Consider the following 16,404-nt stretch of genomic DNA (forward strand, 5'->3'; position numbering starts at 1 on the left):
CTTTTAAATCAGAACCAGTGAAGGTGGTGAAGGTCCTGTGTGAGTGTCTGGAGGGATGGATGGTGGCTAACAGATTGAGGTTGAATCCTGATAAGACAGAAGTACTGTTTGGGGGGGACAGGTGGCGGGCAAGTGTGGAGGACTCCCTGGTCCTGAATGGGGTAACTGTGCCCTGAAGGACCAGGGGCGCAGCCTGGAAGTAATTTTGGATTCACAGCTGTCCATGGAGGCGCAGGTTTATTCTGTGTCCAGGGCAGCTGTGTACCAGCTCCATCTGGTACGCAGGCTGAGACCCTACCTGCCCGCAGACTGTCTTGCCAGAGTGGTGCATGCTCTAGTTATCTCCTGCTTGGACTACTGCAATGCACTCTACATGGGGCTACCTTTGAAGCTGACTCGGAAACTGCAATTGATCCAGAATGCGGCAGCTAGACTGGTGACTGGGAGAGGCTGCCGAGACCACCGGTCTTGAAAATATCTTCATTGGCTCCCAGTATGTTTCCGAGCACAATTCAAAGTGCTGGTGCTAACCTTAAAAGCCCTAAACGGCCTCTGTCCTGTATACCTGGAGGAGCATCTCCACCCCCATCATCCAGCCCGGACACTGAGGTCCAGCACCGAGGTCCTTCTGGCAGTTCCAACACTGCAAGAAGTGAGGTTACAGGGAACCAGGCAGAGGGCCTTCTCAGTGGTGGTGCCTGCCCTGTGGAACACCCTCCCCACAGATGTCAAGGCAATAAGCAACTATTTTACTTTTAAAAGACAACTGAAGGCGGCCCTGTTTGGGGAAGTTTTTAATGTTTGATGCTGTATTGTTTTTAATATTTGTTTGGAAGTTGCCCAGAGTGGCTGGGGAAACCCAGCCAGATAGGTGGGGTATGTATGTATGTATAAATAAATTAATATAATAATAATAATAATAATAATAATAATAATAATAATAATAATAAAGCATCCTCCTGATTACCAGCTGCTGGAAACCACAGGAGAGGAGAGTGCTCTCGTGCTTGAATCCTGTTTGTGGGCTTCCCATGGTGGCATCTGTTTGGCCACTGTGAGAACAGGATGCTGGGCTGGATGGGCCATTGGCCTGATCCAGCACAGCTCTTCTTGTGTTCTTACTAAAAACATGTGGTTACCAAATACATGCCTGGTAGCCTGTTTTGAGGGGTCACAGGAATTGTTCCCGCTTCTTAGTGAGAACCATTGTGTGGTACATTGGCCTTGGGACTTAGACCACATAGAATTGGCATCTGGTGCCCACTCAGCCATGAAACTCACCGGGTGATCTCCTGGAAGAAAGATGGGATATAGATGTAATGTAATACATAAAATGTTGTGAATGTCTGGAAACTCAGATATATGCCTATACTTACCAGAGTTCATCGACACCTAAGTGGAGGAGCATTTCTTTGTTTTTAGATACTTGTGAAATTCAGCTGAGTTTCACCTGCATTGAGATGTCCCAGCATTCCTTCTAAAATAGATTCCTAGGAGTTCCACCCTGTTCTCTTGAATGCTCTTCTGTCTCTTAGATGCCTGAGGAACGATTCTCTCTGTGCATGCTTTGAAGGGGTCCCTTCATTATTAATTAATTCCTGTGCCCAGAGGCTGTCCTGGCTTTGAAAACCAGGTTCTGGAAACTGAACCCTGGCTCAAGTTAAAATGCTGCCGCTCAGATTCCCAGAAGAGAGCTGCCACTCCCTGCATCACCAGCAACAACCACCTCCCCAACTTGGAATCTTCCAGACTGTGATTGGGTGGATGGTCTACCCTCAATGCTCCACCCCTCATGATAATGGAAACAACGTCTCCATCATTTCCCCCAGCTGCTTTCCTTACACACACCCTTTTAAAGCTTTAATATTTTACAATCCCAGAGTACATAAACTTTAACATAGCATTTCAGAAGTTAACATAATGAAGTATATGCAACCAATGGTCACATTTAGAAAGCAGGAGAGAACAGAAAAGGAGGTTTAGACCATCACGTTGTTACTGATAGCAACCCAGAAACTTTGCATCCCAGCTTAAGCGAATCACCATCATTTCTATAGTATAGCTCTTCAGGCACAAAATTCTTGCAATTGTTGCTTTGGTTAAGATGCTGAGATCTGTTGGTTTTATGGCTTGCACCCAATTAAACAAATCTTAAGTCATGAAGTTGTATGAAATTTAAGCTGATTAATTTATTTTAAAAATTAATTGATAGTTTTCCTATGGATTAAAACAATTGTTCTGAAGCAAAAAGAGTGATACATGTACAGTGGCACCTCGGGTTACGTACGCTTCAGGTTACATACGCTTCAGGTTACAGACTCCGCTAACCCAGAAATAGTGCTTCAGGTTAAGAACTTTGCTTCAGGACGAGAACAGAAATCGTGCTGCGGTGGCGCGGTGGCAGCCGGAGGCCCCATTAGCTAAAGTGGTGCTTCAGATTAAGAACAGTTTCAGGTTAAGAACGGACCTCCGGAACGAATTCAGTTCTTAACCCGAGGTACCACTGTATGTGCTGTCTTAGACACAGCAAGAAAGAAGGGGAAATATCCCTTTTAGGATGGTGCTTGTCATTTATTGATGGTGATGATGGTTCTGGTCCCCCCCCCCCAATACCAGTTGTCCCGTTAATAGGGAGCACTTCTAATTGATTAAATGTTTGTAACCCAAGTAATCTAGCAAGTTAACCAATCAATAGTGCAATCCTATGCATGTTTATTCATAAATAAGTCCCTTTGAATTTAATGAGACTCCCAGTTATGTGTACTGTATTTAGATTTGCAGCCTTGATTAACAGCCCTGGAGGAGGCTGCAACATTGTCCAGACTTTAAGCTCATCACCATTTCAGTAAATGGATAGTGGAACCAGGCTGGTTAGCCCCGCCCTCTGCAACAGTGCATCCTCTGGACCATTCCCCTTACACACTCAAACATGTGTCAGGGGCTCTCGCATGCATGCAATGGCAACCCTTTTCCCGGGTGCAATCGAACAGAGAGACGTTGGGGGCTTAGACCCAAGGGATGTCTGCTGGGGGGGGGGCATTTCTATTCATGCATTCAATGTTATTCAGTGTTCCCAGTGCATTGAACTCCAGGCAGCTAATGTGGGAGCTTCACCCAGGAAAGGGTGCGGCATAGTACTTTGCTCCTGCCCTCTTAAAGCTGTGCCAAAAGAAAACCTGCACAAACAAAAAACCCAAGTTTATTCCCTGTCACTCACCTAGTTTTACAATTTAGCCATTTAAAATGGTACAGGTTTGAAGCTGTGCTAGGAATAAAATACTACTGCTGCTACTGCAACTGATACTACCACTGCTAATCATCACCACCACTACCCTACGTTGACCTTAAGATAAAATCCTGTGCTGTTGAAGCCCCCAGATGGAGGGACCTGCATCTATTTTAAATGGCCACTGGATACAAAAGAATTAAAATCTGGTTGACACTGAACCATGATAGATTCTGTGTGTCTGTATATCTTATATGAGCTGGTACTGGACATGTTCTCTTCTCCAAATCTGAGATTGGCCCAAGCAGTGGGCAGAAGTAGCTCTGACAGCCTGACATTCCGTTCCACATGCAACTTGGCTTGCTCTGACGCTGGAATGCTAGGCTTGGCTGCGATGTAAACTTCGCTCCCCAGGTTTTGACTCTTTTATGCAAAATGCCCCATTTTCATATTTTTCTTGCAATCCATGTGTCTTCGAATATATATGTGCCAGCTTTCTGGCAGTCTTGGACGTATCTGGGCTATTTTGGGGTACGGTCTGAGACTCCTGTTTACAAGAAGAGGGTTAGGAAACTCTTTCTAGACTTTCTAGACTTGTGTAATAATCACGGGTGGCTATTTGGGGAGGGGGAGGGGGCTATGTGCGTATCACATGCCAGATTCCTAGCTAGTGTAGGAGTAGATTAGCCATTTGGGATTGCACGTCGAGTCTCCTGTTTTGAAAGCAGAGAGAAGCACATGTCTCCATTCCCAGATTTTTCTAGTAATTCTTTCCAGAGGGGTTGCTGTCATTCAGCCAAAACAGCAAAGGGTCTGGTGACACCTTAATGACTAACAAACTTCTTATGGTATAAGTTTTAGTTTGCTAATATTTAAGATGTTGGAGGGGGGCATTTTTTGTTATTCCAGTATTAATTCAGTATCTCTTGGGCTGGGTCTGTGTCGAATTTCAGGACTTCAGTTCACTGGAATGCATACAACTGTTGATATCCCACCAGGGAGAGAGGGATGTAGACTGGCATGCCTGTGTGCAGAAAAACAGAATATTTTTTAAATACTTGGTTGGCATCCTTCTGTCTCAGGAGACGATGGAGGGGTGCACCTTCTGGGGTGAAATCAAATTGTTGGAAGGTTACATCACCTGCTGTGGCTGTAGAGACTGAATCTGGGGATTGCATGTTTTGTTGCAGCTGGGGAAGATGAAGGCGTCCGGTTGTGCTGCTGCAGGTGCACGTTTCTGCTCATGCACCATGGCGTTTCTTCACTCTTTCCTCCTCCCAGTGGTCATTCCTCCTCTGGAGACTGCTGTGGATACACAATCTGACTGCCTGTCTCCAGGCACTGGGCTCATCTGCAAGGGATTCCCACATGGTGGCGTTAATGTTGCCAGCCTTCATGTCACATTTTCAGACATCTTTGTAATACAATAGGCCTGGTGCCTGAAGCCAGCTCATCATAGTGCACATCCTTAGGGATCCTGCCATCTTCCATTTGGTGGACATGACCAAGACAGTGTGGACGTCGCTGAGGCAGAAGTGTGAACATGCTGGGAGTGTGGGCTTGGGAGGGCATATCCTTGTTTGAGACTCTGTCCTACTATGTGATGCCTAAAGCAGCACATGTGGAAGGCATTGAGATGTCACTTCTTGTGGTTGTAAGTTGCCCATTACTCGCTTACATAAAGCAGTGTGCTCAGCACACAAGCCTGGTAGATCTTCATCTTGGTATTGGATGTTAACATCACATTCTCCCATACCCTTTTGAAGAGAGCCATTGCCATAGCTGCCTTGCCAGTACACTTTTCCAGCTCAGCGTTGATGGAGAGGTTGTTGGTTATGGTGCAGCCCAGGCAAACAAAATCATCTACCACCTCAAGCATGGAGTGCTGGCGATGTCCTGACCCAGGATATTGGTCTTTGTCATGCTGGTAGTGAGGTCAAACTTTCTGCAGGCTTGGCCAAAATGGTTGATAAGCCTCTGCAGAGCTTCCTCAGAGTGCACTGTCATAATCTACAAACATATCTCAGATAAAGTCCCACCACACATTTTTCTTGGCATGGACACATGCCAGATTGAACAGACTCCTGCCACTCCTCGAATGAAAGTACACACCGTCTTCAGTTGAGCTGAGCATGCCAAAGAGAGTTGGGGCAAGAAAATAGCCCTTTTCCACACTGCTGTTTATAGGGAAGGCGTCCAAGGATGAGTCGGCGTATTGGACGGTGCCACACATGTTCTCATGGAAGGCCACAATCATCTTGTGAAGCTTAGGTAGGCATCCTATCTCATTGAGCAGCATGAAGAGTCCTTTTCGGCTGATGAAGACAAAGGCCTTCATCTGGTTTATGAAAGCAATGTACAAGGGGCGCCTCTGCTCTCAGCATTTCTCCTGCAAATGGCGCAGTGAGAAAATCATGTTGACTGTTGACCTCTAAAATCTAAAGCAGTGTCTTTCCAGCGTTTCAGGCAGGAGGTATTTCCAGCCCTAGCTGCAATTCCTGGGTGCATTGTGTGTGCACTACCATCGAGTTATGTAGTCCTTCCCCAACCCAATAGCTCCTGAAACCTTTAATATATATTTTTAAAGCACCCATTATGGGAATTACTCAGCTATTACATGTAAGGGTGTTGCTCAAATGCAGGCAATCCCAATTTGTGTGGGGATTGTGTTCTGCATCACACACAATGGTGGAGCATGTATAAGCCCACCCCATTATACCCTGTTATGCCCCCTTTTCCTGCCACTTCCAGGTTTGCAGTGGTGCATGTGTGCACGGTTGTGCGTGCTTTGAATGTGCGCAAAATGGCTGTTTCCAGTAATTAAAGATGTAGTGGTCCGAGGTTTCATATTAGCCTAATCTACAGGTGGCTAACTTTTGGCTCTGCATATGATTCTGAACTACTCCCCTTAGCCCTGACCACTGAGCATGCTTGCTGCGACTGACTTGAGTTGGATTCCCCACCATTTAAACCTTTTCACCTTTCTAAGCAAGATCACCAGAGATAGCATGTTTGTGAAGACTGTCTATATAAATGCCTTGGTGTTAATGGCTCATTTCCCCCTCCTTCTGCACAGCAGGCTGGTTGGAAACAACCAGTCACACATTGGATGAAGCCCCATATTTATGTGCTAAATCCTTTCCCTTGATTCTTTTTCAGCTTTGAAGTGCTGTGTTGGGTCAAATTCCACACACAGTGTATAAAATCAAAACTCATTAAAATTGAAAAAGAACTTGCTTCAATATGTAAGAGATCAATTCCCAGCCCCACCCCTAATATTAAAATGATATCCAGTGAAGAGTTATGAACTGACTGGATGGAGAATTGGCTTCAGTGTGGCTTGGATGTTCTTCAGTGCTTCAGTCTGGACTGACGGTTATCAGCAATTCCTCCTCGAAAAAGAAACTGGGGGTGTATGTAACTGCAGTCACAAATGGTGGCATCAGATTCTTTTAATTTCTAAATACATTATGCAAATATGCAGAAAAGCAATAAAGCAATAGTAGCCCTAATATTATACCAGGAATATTTATTGACCAATAGATGAGGTGGGTTTGGGGGCTCAGTCTAGATGCTGCCCCAAGTACCTTGCAATTCTTCGGATCCTGTATTTGTGGGGGTTAAATGTATGAGAGAGCAAGCTTGCCAATCCAGTCCCTCTGTCTAAGCAATGACTTTGGCTAACTTCTTAAGCACCGCAGTTAGCATAACTAAATACAGTCGAACCTTGGAAGTCGAACGGAATCTGTTCCGGAAGCCCATTCAACTTCCAAAACATTCAGAAACCAAAGCACGGCTTGTGAATGGCTTCAGCCAAAACGTTCAAGAACTAAGCTGTTCGAAAACCAAGGTACGATCGTACCAGCAAAGAACAAATGCTTGGGCCTCCCCCTGCCCTACACTCACCTAGCTGCTAGGTAGGAGAACAGCAGCCAGCATGATGGTGGTGAGCTGAGCTGGAAGCAAGCTGGAAGCTGGATACACAGAGACCTGCTTGCTCTGTGCTGCATCCAAACTGTGACTTAGGGGGCTGGTGCTGTGAGCCCCTCCATCCTATGCTCAGGTTGTATATATGAGTACATAAAACCACACATCCTAAAGATACTGCAGTCTCCATTGACCTTCCTTCCAAGGAAACCGAACCCTGGAACCTACTGCTCACTGATTGGGGTGGCAGCCTGGATAGTTCAGTTGGTTAGAGCATGGTGCTGATAACATCAAGGTTGCAGGTTCAATCCCCATATAGGACATAGTCCTGCATTGCAGGGGTTGGATTAGATGATTCTCAGGGTCCCTTCCAACTCTATGATTCTATGATTCTATGTAATGTGGCTCCCCCCCCCCAGCCAGAACTCACAGGAACTCAGTGGGGCACCATTGCCATTATAAGAGAACAAATGAGGTGTTCATGGTGAGTTCCAGCACCTCTTTCTCGAGAAAAATAGCACTGCATGTAACAATATTCTTGATGGCCCACTGGTGTTTCCAGAGGTAGAGGAAGAAGATGAAGAAGTCACCTTTGTGAATTTGTGTAAGCCACCTTGAGTCTTGGTCTGGGGAAAAGATGGGATATAATTAAATATAAATCTACTACTACTACAATCATACCTCAGGCTGAAGTAGCTTCGGGATAAGTATTTTCGGGTTGCACGCTGCGGCGACCCAGAAGTAATGGAGCTCGTTACTTCCAGGTTCACAGCTCGCACATGCGCAGTCAAAATGATGTCACGCGCATGCGCAGAAGTGGTAAATTGCGACCCGTGCACACGCAGACGCACGGACGCGGGTTGCGTTCACTTCTGGATGTGAACGGGGCTCTGGAATGGATCCCGTTCACATCCAGAGGTACTACTGTACTACTAATACAGCTGGGAGGAGCCAAATGAAGCAGATACAAATGAAACCATATTGATTATCCATGAGACTTTGAATTGCTCTAGCCAAATATTGCTTATTATCTTCTGTTCTTCTCTTTGCTTTCCTCATCCAGATATGAGGTTGGAACTACAACCCAGGGCAAAGAGCAAATGAATATTTGAGTTGGAATAATATGGTCTGCTGGCTATTTCCACCCATTCCTTTCCAGATGCTGTAGCACTTGCGTAGCTCGTGTTGGATATTTTATGCTGTTCTTAGCATCATGAAACCATGCTGCTGGAATGCACTTGAGAGATATCTAATTCAGCCCACAGGCAGTAAGGCAAGATCTTCAATGAAATTCCCATGGCACTGAACAACACCTTCCCCCCCCCCCATGGTCCCAAGGTATAAACTACTTTCTGGAAACAACCACAAAGGCAGGAGTGGAGCAATTGTAATCTGGTGCCCCCAGCGCCCACTTTCCTGAGCTGCTCCAGAAAGATAATGTGGCCAAAGGTACCAAAAGCTATGGAGAGATGAAAGAGAACAAACTTTGTCACACTCCCTCCATCTCTCTCCTATGTCCTCAATATAGGCACCAACTCCTAGAGGCCCAGGTCTCTTCAGCCCCCCTCCATTAAAATATTTGAGGGGGCCAGGTTCCCCAACCCAGTTGTTGGGCATTGCTACCTTCCTCCCCCCCACCCCACATTTGTACTTCATTTCCCAGCAAGCCCTGTAAAAGAACTTGTAAGAGGGTTGCTGGGTGACAAGAGAGCTGGGATTGGCCAAAAACCTCCAACATAGTTTCTTACAACTCTTGTGATTAGAGCAGAGGCAGAGGCGTAGAGAATGCGAACCGCTTGCTCTGCGGGGAGGGTTCACAGAGCTCCTGGTTGCCTATAATTTTAAAAATTAAACTAGGACTCCATTCAATTAAATGCCTCCTACATTTGCAATTTCAACCACTTCAGACATACATTGACAAGAGTTTTGCCATTTACTTTCAACGCTCCTTTCTGCTGTCCTTTTTATCCTCCCCACCCTCCCTCCAACATCACTGTCCTTGTCTGCGCCCCCCTGCGCAATATTTTTTTCAAGATGGCAGCACTGGTCATCAACCAGGGCAACCAAGGTGGTTTCAGGCCTATGTTTCAGCCCTGAAACTAGACTGGAATGGGTCCAGATAACTGCTTTCCCCCCAAGTATGCCTGAAGATGGGCTGCCATCTTTCTCTTCTCCCCGCCCCCCATATTGATATTTAATGCAAATTTATAAAAGAAGAAGAAAAGACTCAAGTGGGAAAGAGGAGAGGGGAAGAAGGTGTATTTAGGCAACGTCCTGGTTTAGAATAGGCAGTGCTTTTTTTAGTGGATACTCAAGTGTATGGAGTACTGGCACCTCTTTTTTGTTGTTAAAAATTGTGGCACTTACTGTAACAACTTCATGGTGAGTACCGGCACCTATTTTTCTAAAAAGAAAGCACTGAGAGTCTTGATGAGGGAAAACTTTAGTTCAGTTAAGTTTGCAATTAAAAGTGCGACTAAATAATTCACACCATCTGGAACAATAACCAATGTGAAAAGCACCTATCTTTTGGAATCTGTGCTTTTCCAGATTTTGCAATGCGGTTCCCCAGCCAAGTAATGTATACAAAAATGCAAATGCCATGGTATTAAGTGTGCATGAAAATACATTAGTGAAAATAACATGCACAAATGCTTAATGATAGGGGGCGCTGCATGCAAAGAGAGTACAGTGGTACCTCGGGTTAAGTACTTAATTCGTTCTGGAGGTCCGTTCTTAACCTGAAACTGTTCTTAACCTGAAGCACCACTTTAGCTAATGGGGCCTCCCACTGCCACTGTGCGATTTCTGTTCTCATCCTGAAGCAAAGTTCTTAACCCGAGGTAATATTTCTGGGTTAGCGAAGTCTGTAACCTGAAGCATATGTAACCCAAGGTACCACTGTATACATGAGGCAAATAATTTAGGCAAATGCCTTAAAAAGTGTACACTGTGTTGTGGGGGTGGGGATGCACTAAGGGGCTGGTGAATTTTCATGAGGACTGATGTGGAAATGTGGAGGACAGGACTAAAGAATGGAAAAAATGTAGAGCAGTGAAAAAGCAAAATTGTTAGGTTTGCCCAACCCTGGTTCACTCCATTCATTTAAAGCACATAAATCCCACAAAGGAATCCTGGGACCTTTAGTTCCTCTTCAACAAGATCCAGTTTCTAGCATCCTTAAACTACAATTCCCAGCACCCTTGAACTACAGTTCCCAGGCTATTTTGGTATGGGTCTTCCCTCTATGCCGCAGTTGGTATAAAAAGTGACAGCAGGAAAGGCCTGTAGTCTATGAGCTTCCCAAAGGCCTCTGATTGGCCACTTCGGGAAAGAGACCTCAATTAGATGGTCTCTGGGTCTGATGCAGGAGAGTTCCTCTCATGTTCTTTAAAACAGCAGGACAAGATCAGTCTTAAACAGGGGTCAGCAATTTTTTTCAGCCACTGTCCCTCAGACCTTGTGGGGGGACAGACTATATTTTGAAGGGAAAAAATGAACAAATTCCTATGCCCCACAAATAACCCAGAGATGCATTTTAAATAAAAGGACACATTCTACCCATGTAAAAACACGTTGATCCCTGGACCGTCCGCGGGCTGGATTGAGAAGGCGATTGGGCCGCATCCAGCCCCCAGGCCTTAGGTTGTCTACCCATGGTCTTAAGGTCAGCAGCTAGGCACATTGCTGACTGCATTAAAAAAAACTTATCCGCTATCCTTTTTTTCCTTTATTTTAAATTTGTGAATCTATCACAGCAAAAGAGGGTAGGGGAAAATGTGTGAGAAAGAGCGGGAGGCTCTACAGAACGAGTCATAAAAATGTGGCATGCTGTGAGCTGTGAAAAATGAATCGGTTAAATATTAAAGGTTCCTGTGTGCCAGAAAACCCTTGCCCACAGAGGAGGTTGGCTACTGCATCTCTGCGTGATTCACTGCTGCAATCTCACCTCCAAGTGAGGTCAGGTCGTTCTGCCATGCCTCGTTGGGTTTGATTAGAAGTTTATTTTTCACCCTCAGAAAAGGCCTGCAGCCACATCTCTGCATAAATCACTGCACTAGGCTTGTTGCATCCTAATCAGCGTTGTGTGCAGAACTCATCTGAGAATGAATTGTTTTTTAAATCCTTTGCACTGTAAAAGGAAATCCTTCCAGGAGCAAAGACTGCCTCCAACCTTAATTTAGACTTTAAAGCACACATTGCAGTCAATTCTCATTGACTGACATAAAAAAGCAGGCCAAATGCATACAGCACTGTCCACCAACCTGACACCGTCCAGATGTTTTGGACTACAAAAGCTCCAGCCAGCATGACCATATGATGCTGGGGCTTATGGGAGTTGCAGTCCAAAATATCCAGAGAGGGCACAAGGTTGTCAAAGGCTAGCAAAGAGAATGCCAGGCCTCTTGTGGGCGAGAAGCAATTTGGCTGTGTTGGGAGAACCCAATGGGATGTCTGTGCCACCTTCCTACTCTGCTCATTCTGCTCATGAACTTCTCAGAAGAGGCTTCTAGCTGGCCACTATTGAGGAGAGTTTACTGGCCCAGATCAACCATGATCCTGCAAGGCAGTCTGTTTGTTCCAAAGCAGGGAGGCAAAACACGCAAGGCTAATGATGCCTGCTCCCTTCCATCTGGCCCTTGAGGAAAAAGAATCACCAGCAGCAGCACCTGTGCTATAGTGGCAAAACTTGTTTTTATCACCATGGATACAGAAAATTATTGGCTACTCCTTTTCCAAAATAATTAAAGTGGGGGGGGGGGTGAATCAAGGATCTTTTCTGCAGTTGCTGGGACACCCATGGACCATCGATGTTAGCTATTATCTGGCTCCATCAAGTGGAAAACAGTAATAAGATTAAAGTCAAGACATGGAAATTATGCTGTTTTCACAAGTCTCAAAACACTTGTAGTGACACCTTTGAGATTCTTTGATCCAGTTTCAAACATGAGGTTCTCCACCCGAAAAAAATATTGTTAGAACAGGAAGAAAATGAAGCGAGACCTGTTTTAACCTTGTTGAAGGCCTGGTTTTAACACAGAAGCAGCCTTGATCACAAAGGCCAGGACAACCATTGGGCAGAGAGAGGCAACTACTTCAGGTGGCAGTTGCTGTGGGGTGGCAGCAGCGCCACCTCCTTGGCTGTTCTCCTTCACTCGACAGCTGTAGTGGCCATGCCCCACACCCCTTAAACTGGCTAGTAGCCCTCAGGGCTGAGGGAATGCTGCTATCCAGTTGTCACTATTTAAGTTTGAGTCAGCACTCAGTCCAGTCACCTTCTGAACATGGAATCATAGAATTGTAGAGTTGGAAGGAACCATAAGAGTCATTTGGTCCAGCCCTCTGCAATGCAGGAATGGGAGACACCATCTCATCCTTTGCCTCAAGCAGCAAAATGTCTTGGGCCTGCTTTGTTAGTCATGCTGACTCTGTTAGTCATGCATCCTTTGTTGTGAGTGTGACAATGGAAGGGTGGCCCTGCTGATTCTCCTTGACATCCTTTGATCCCATTGACCACAATATTATGCTAGAGTGATTTAGTGGATTGGCACAGTGTTATGTACTGAGTTGAATAGGATCCAAACTGCAGCAGTCTGATTGGTCCTAGAACAATAGGATCCAAAAGGCAGCAGTCTGATTGGTCCTAGAACAATAGGATTCAGAATGCAGCAGTCTGATTGGTCCTAGAACAATGCAGCAGTATGATTGGTTGGCAGGAACTACCCAATCATGCCCCAGATAGAAGTGAATCCACAACCTGATTGGCTTACAGTAGAATTCCGGAATTAGCCAATCATGTGCAGCCCATTGTGTAAATAATGTATATAAAGCAGATACTTTGAGGGGACTTTCATTCATTCCTCCTCACCACTATGAGCTGAATAAAGAGCATGAAATCACTTCGCGACTCTGAGTATATTTCACTGGCGACGAAGGTGGGATCCCGCTGAGCTGACTGCCACACACAGCACCGCAGCACCGCCACCTGCCGCACCGCTGCCTCGCACCGTGTATCCAGGCTTCAGCTCCGGGACACAAGGAACTCAGAATGGCAACCGACAACAGCTTCTTGCCATTCAACCCAGCATCTGGAGACTGGGAAGCGTACGCCTCCCGTTTCACCTTCCTCCTAGAAGCCAAAGGGGTCACCGACGAAGAAGACGCCAAGAAGAGGGCGATATTCTTCAGCGTCTGCGGAGAGGAGACGTTTGAAATCGCCCGGGCTCTCCTTGCGCCTGAAGACGTCGCTACTGTTCCATACAAAACAATAATGGAACAGCTGAAGGGGCACTTTTCGCCGCAGCCCTCAGTGGTGGCTCGTCGAAATGCCTTCTACGCAAAGCGGCAAGCAGTGGCACAGACGATTGTGACGCACAGAGGAGCATTCAGGGTAAAGCGGCTGCAATTCGGTGTCAGCGTGGCACCAGGCATATTCCAGAACCTAATGGACTCTCTACTTAAAGGGATTCCTGGCGTCACCCCCTTCTTCGATGATGTGTTGATTGCCGGGCCCACACCAGAGGAGTTTGAGGACCGCCTCCGCACCGTTCTGCACCGTTTCCAGACGGCGGGTCTCAAGGTGAAGCGGGAAAAATGTCTACTAGGAGTGCCTCAGGTGGACTTTCTGGGATTTATGGTGGACGCAGAAGGGGTCCACCCGACTGGGGACAAGGTACGGGCCATTTGTGATGCCCCAGCGCCCAAGAACAAGACTGAACTTCAGGCCTTCTTGGGACTATTGAACTTTTACCATTCCTTCCTTCCCCACAAGGCGGCGGTAGCAGAGCCCCTACACAGACTCCTGGACAAGCGGGCCCCTTGGGTGTGGGGCCAGCGCCAGGAGGCCGCATTCCAGGCAGTCAAGGACTTGCTTGTCTCAAACTCGGTCTTGGCACACTTCGACGAGAGGCTGCCGGTGGTGCTAGCATGCGATGCCTCGCCCTATGGAATTGGCGCTGTCCTGGGACACCAACTCCCGGATGGAAGAGAGGTACCGGTGGCATACTTTTCCCAGACACTCAACGCAACCGAGCGGAACTACTCGCAAATCGACAAGGAGGGTCTGGCAATGGTGAAGGGAGTAAAAAAATTCCATGATTTCTTGTACGGGCGGCCCTTCACCGTGGTGACTGACCACAAGCCGTTGCTTGGCTTATTTGCCCCTGAAAAGCAGACCCCCCCAAGTGCTGTCTCCTCGCGTCCTCAGGTGGTCAATTTTCCTTGCCAGCCACCAGTATGCACTGATTCAGCGTCCGGGGAAGGCGATGGGCCATGCGGACGCCCTCAGCAGGCTACCACTACCGGAAACAGGCCCCGACCCAGCACCTGCACAAGAGGTTATGAGCCTGGAGCTGCTTCCCGACCGCCCCATTCAGGCACAAGAAGTTGCACACCATTCCAAGAAACATAGGGTCATCTCCCGGGTCCTGGACTGGGTGTGGAGGGGATGGCCCAGCAGCAGCCCCGGGCCAGAATTCGCCGGCTACACAACCCGCAAACATGAACTGTCGGCCCACAAGGGGTGCCTGTTATGGGGAAGCAGGGTCGTTGTTCCCCAGCCCCTCCGCAAAAGGGTCCTCACAGCCCTACACGAGACACACCCAGGGGTAGTAAGAATGAAGGCCCTTGCCAGGAGTTATGTGTGGTGGCCGGGGATCGACGGAGAGATAGAGGCCTGGGTCAAACACTGCCAGGCCTGCCAAGAATCCCGCCCAGATCCCCCAAGGGCCCCAGTCCAGTTCTGGGAGTCCGCCCGAGCACCATGGTCACGCCTGCATGTGGACTTCGCTGGCCCTTTTCAGGGGAAGACATTCTTCATAGTGGTGGACTCCTACACCAAATGGCTGGAAGTCGCACTGGTACCGTCCACTTCTACGTCCGCAGCCATCCGGGTACTACGCAGGCTGTTTGCAACCCACGGGCTCCCTGACACTCTCGTCTCAGACAACGGGACTGCATTTACGTCAGGAGAATTCCAAACCTTCACAGCACAGAACGCCATCCGCCACATCCGTTCGGCGCCATTCCATCCTGCCACCAATGGCCAAGCAGAACGCATGGTGCGGACCACCAAGGACACCCTTCGCCGCATGACGCAAGGGGATTGGGAGTACCGCCTTGCCACATTCCTTCTAGCACAGCACAGCACCCCCAGCTCAACGACTGGCCGGAGCCCCGCTGAACTACTAATGGGTCGGCGCCTTGCAATCAGATTGGACCGCCTTCACCCCGATAGAGCTCAGGATGAGGTAGTGGTGGGGGAAGGCAGGAACCCCCGGACCTTCGAGGCCCAGGACCCAGTGTACGCAAAGAATTTTGGGGCAGGCCCAGCATGGGTACCCGCCACAGTCACCAGGGTCACTGGCCCCGTGTCGTACGAGGTGCTAACAGATGGGGGGCAATGCTGGCGCCGCCACTGCGACCAGATACGGCGACGATTCCCGGGAGAAAACCAGGAGGAGGAAAGGTCAGAGGAGTCCCAAGGGAACAGAGGGGCAGTGAGGCCCATAGAGCACGAGGGGCCAGCAGGAGAGGCAGAATCAGTAAATACAGAGAGGACCTGCGAGGCCGAAAGGACACCGGAACCAGAACCACGACTGAGCGAGCCGGTTGCGCCAGACCAAATAGCCCCATCACAGCCAGCATCCTTGGAACATGAGCCAGAACCTGAACCCCGGACCAGGGAACACCCCAGGCCGCAACGCACACGTAGGCCGCCAGCGTACCTCGAGGACTATGAATGCGACCTCCCGGGCAGGACTGGAACTTAGAGGGGAGGGGTGTTATGTACTGAGTTGAATAGGATCCAAACTGCAGCAGTCTGATTGGTCCTAGAACAATAGGATCCAAAAGGCAGCAGTCTGATTGGTCCTAGAACAATAGGATTCAGAATGCAGCAGTCTGATTGGTCCTAGAACAATGCAGCAGTATGATTGGTTGGCAGGAACTATCCAATCATGCCCCAGATAGAAGTGAATCCACAACCTGATTGGCTTACAGTAGAATTCCGGAATTAGCCAATCATGTGCAGCCCATTGTGTAAATAATGTATATAAAGCAGATACTTTGAGGGGACTTTCATTCATTCCTCCTCACCACTATGAGCTGAATAAAGAGCATGAAATCACTTCGCGACTCTGAGTATATTTCACACAGATTACTGAAGCCAGGCTATCCTATTCTAGGAATGACCATAACTGTGGTGATTGGGTTGCCAGACCTCAAGGGTTGACCTGAAGTCTACAGGTATG

The 16,404-nt window shown here is 47.7% G+C and overlaps 1 pseudogene; it reads left to right on the forward strand.

Moving 5' to 3' along the window:
• The first annotated feature begins 13,796 nt into the window (after positions 1-13,796).
• Positions 13,797-16,037, forward strand: LOC128406550 (uncharacterized protein K02A2.6-like; annotated as a pseudogene).
• The last annotated feature ends 367 nt before the right edge of the window (positions 16,038-16,404 follow it).

This window comes from Podarcis raffonei, chromosome Z (assembly GCF_027172205.1).
Source record: "Podarcis raffonei isolate rPodRaf1 chromosome Z, rPodRaf1.pri, whole genome shotgun sequence".
Classification (NCBI taxonomy): domain Eukaryota; kingdom Metazoa; phylum Chordata; class Lepidosauria; order Squamata; family Lacertidae; genus Podarcis; species Podarcis raffonei.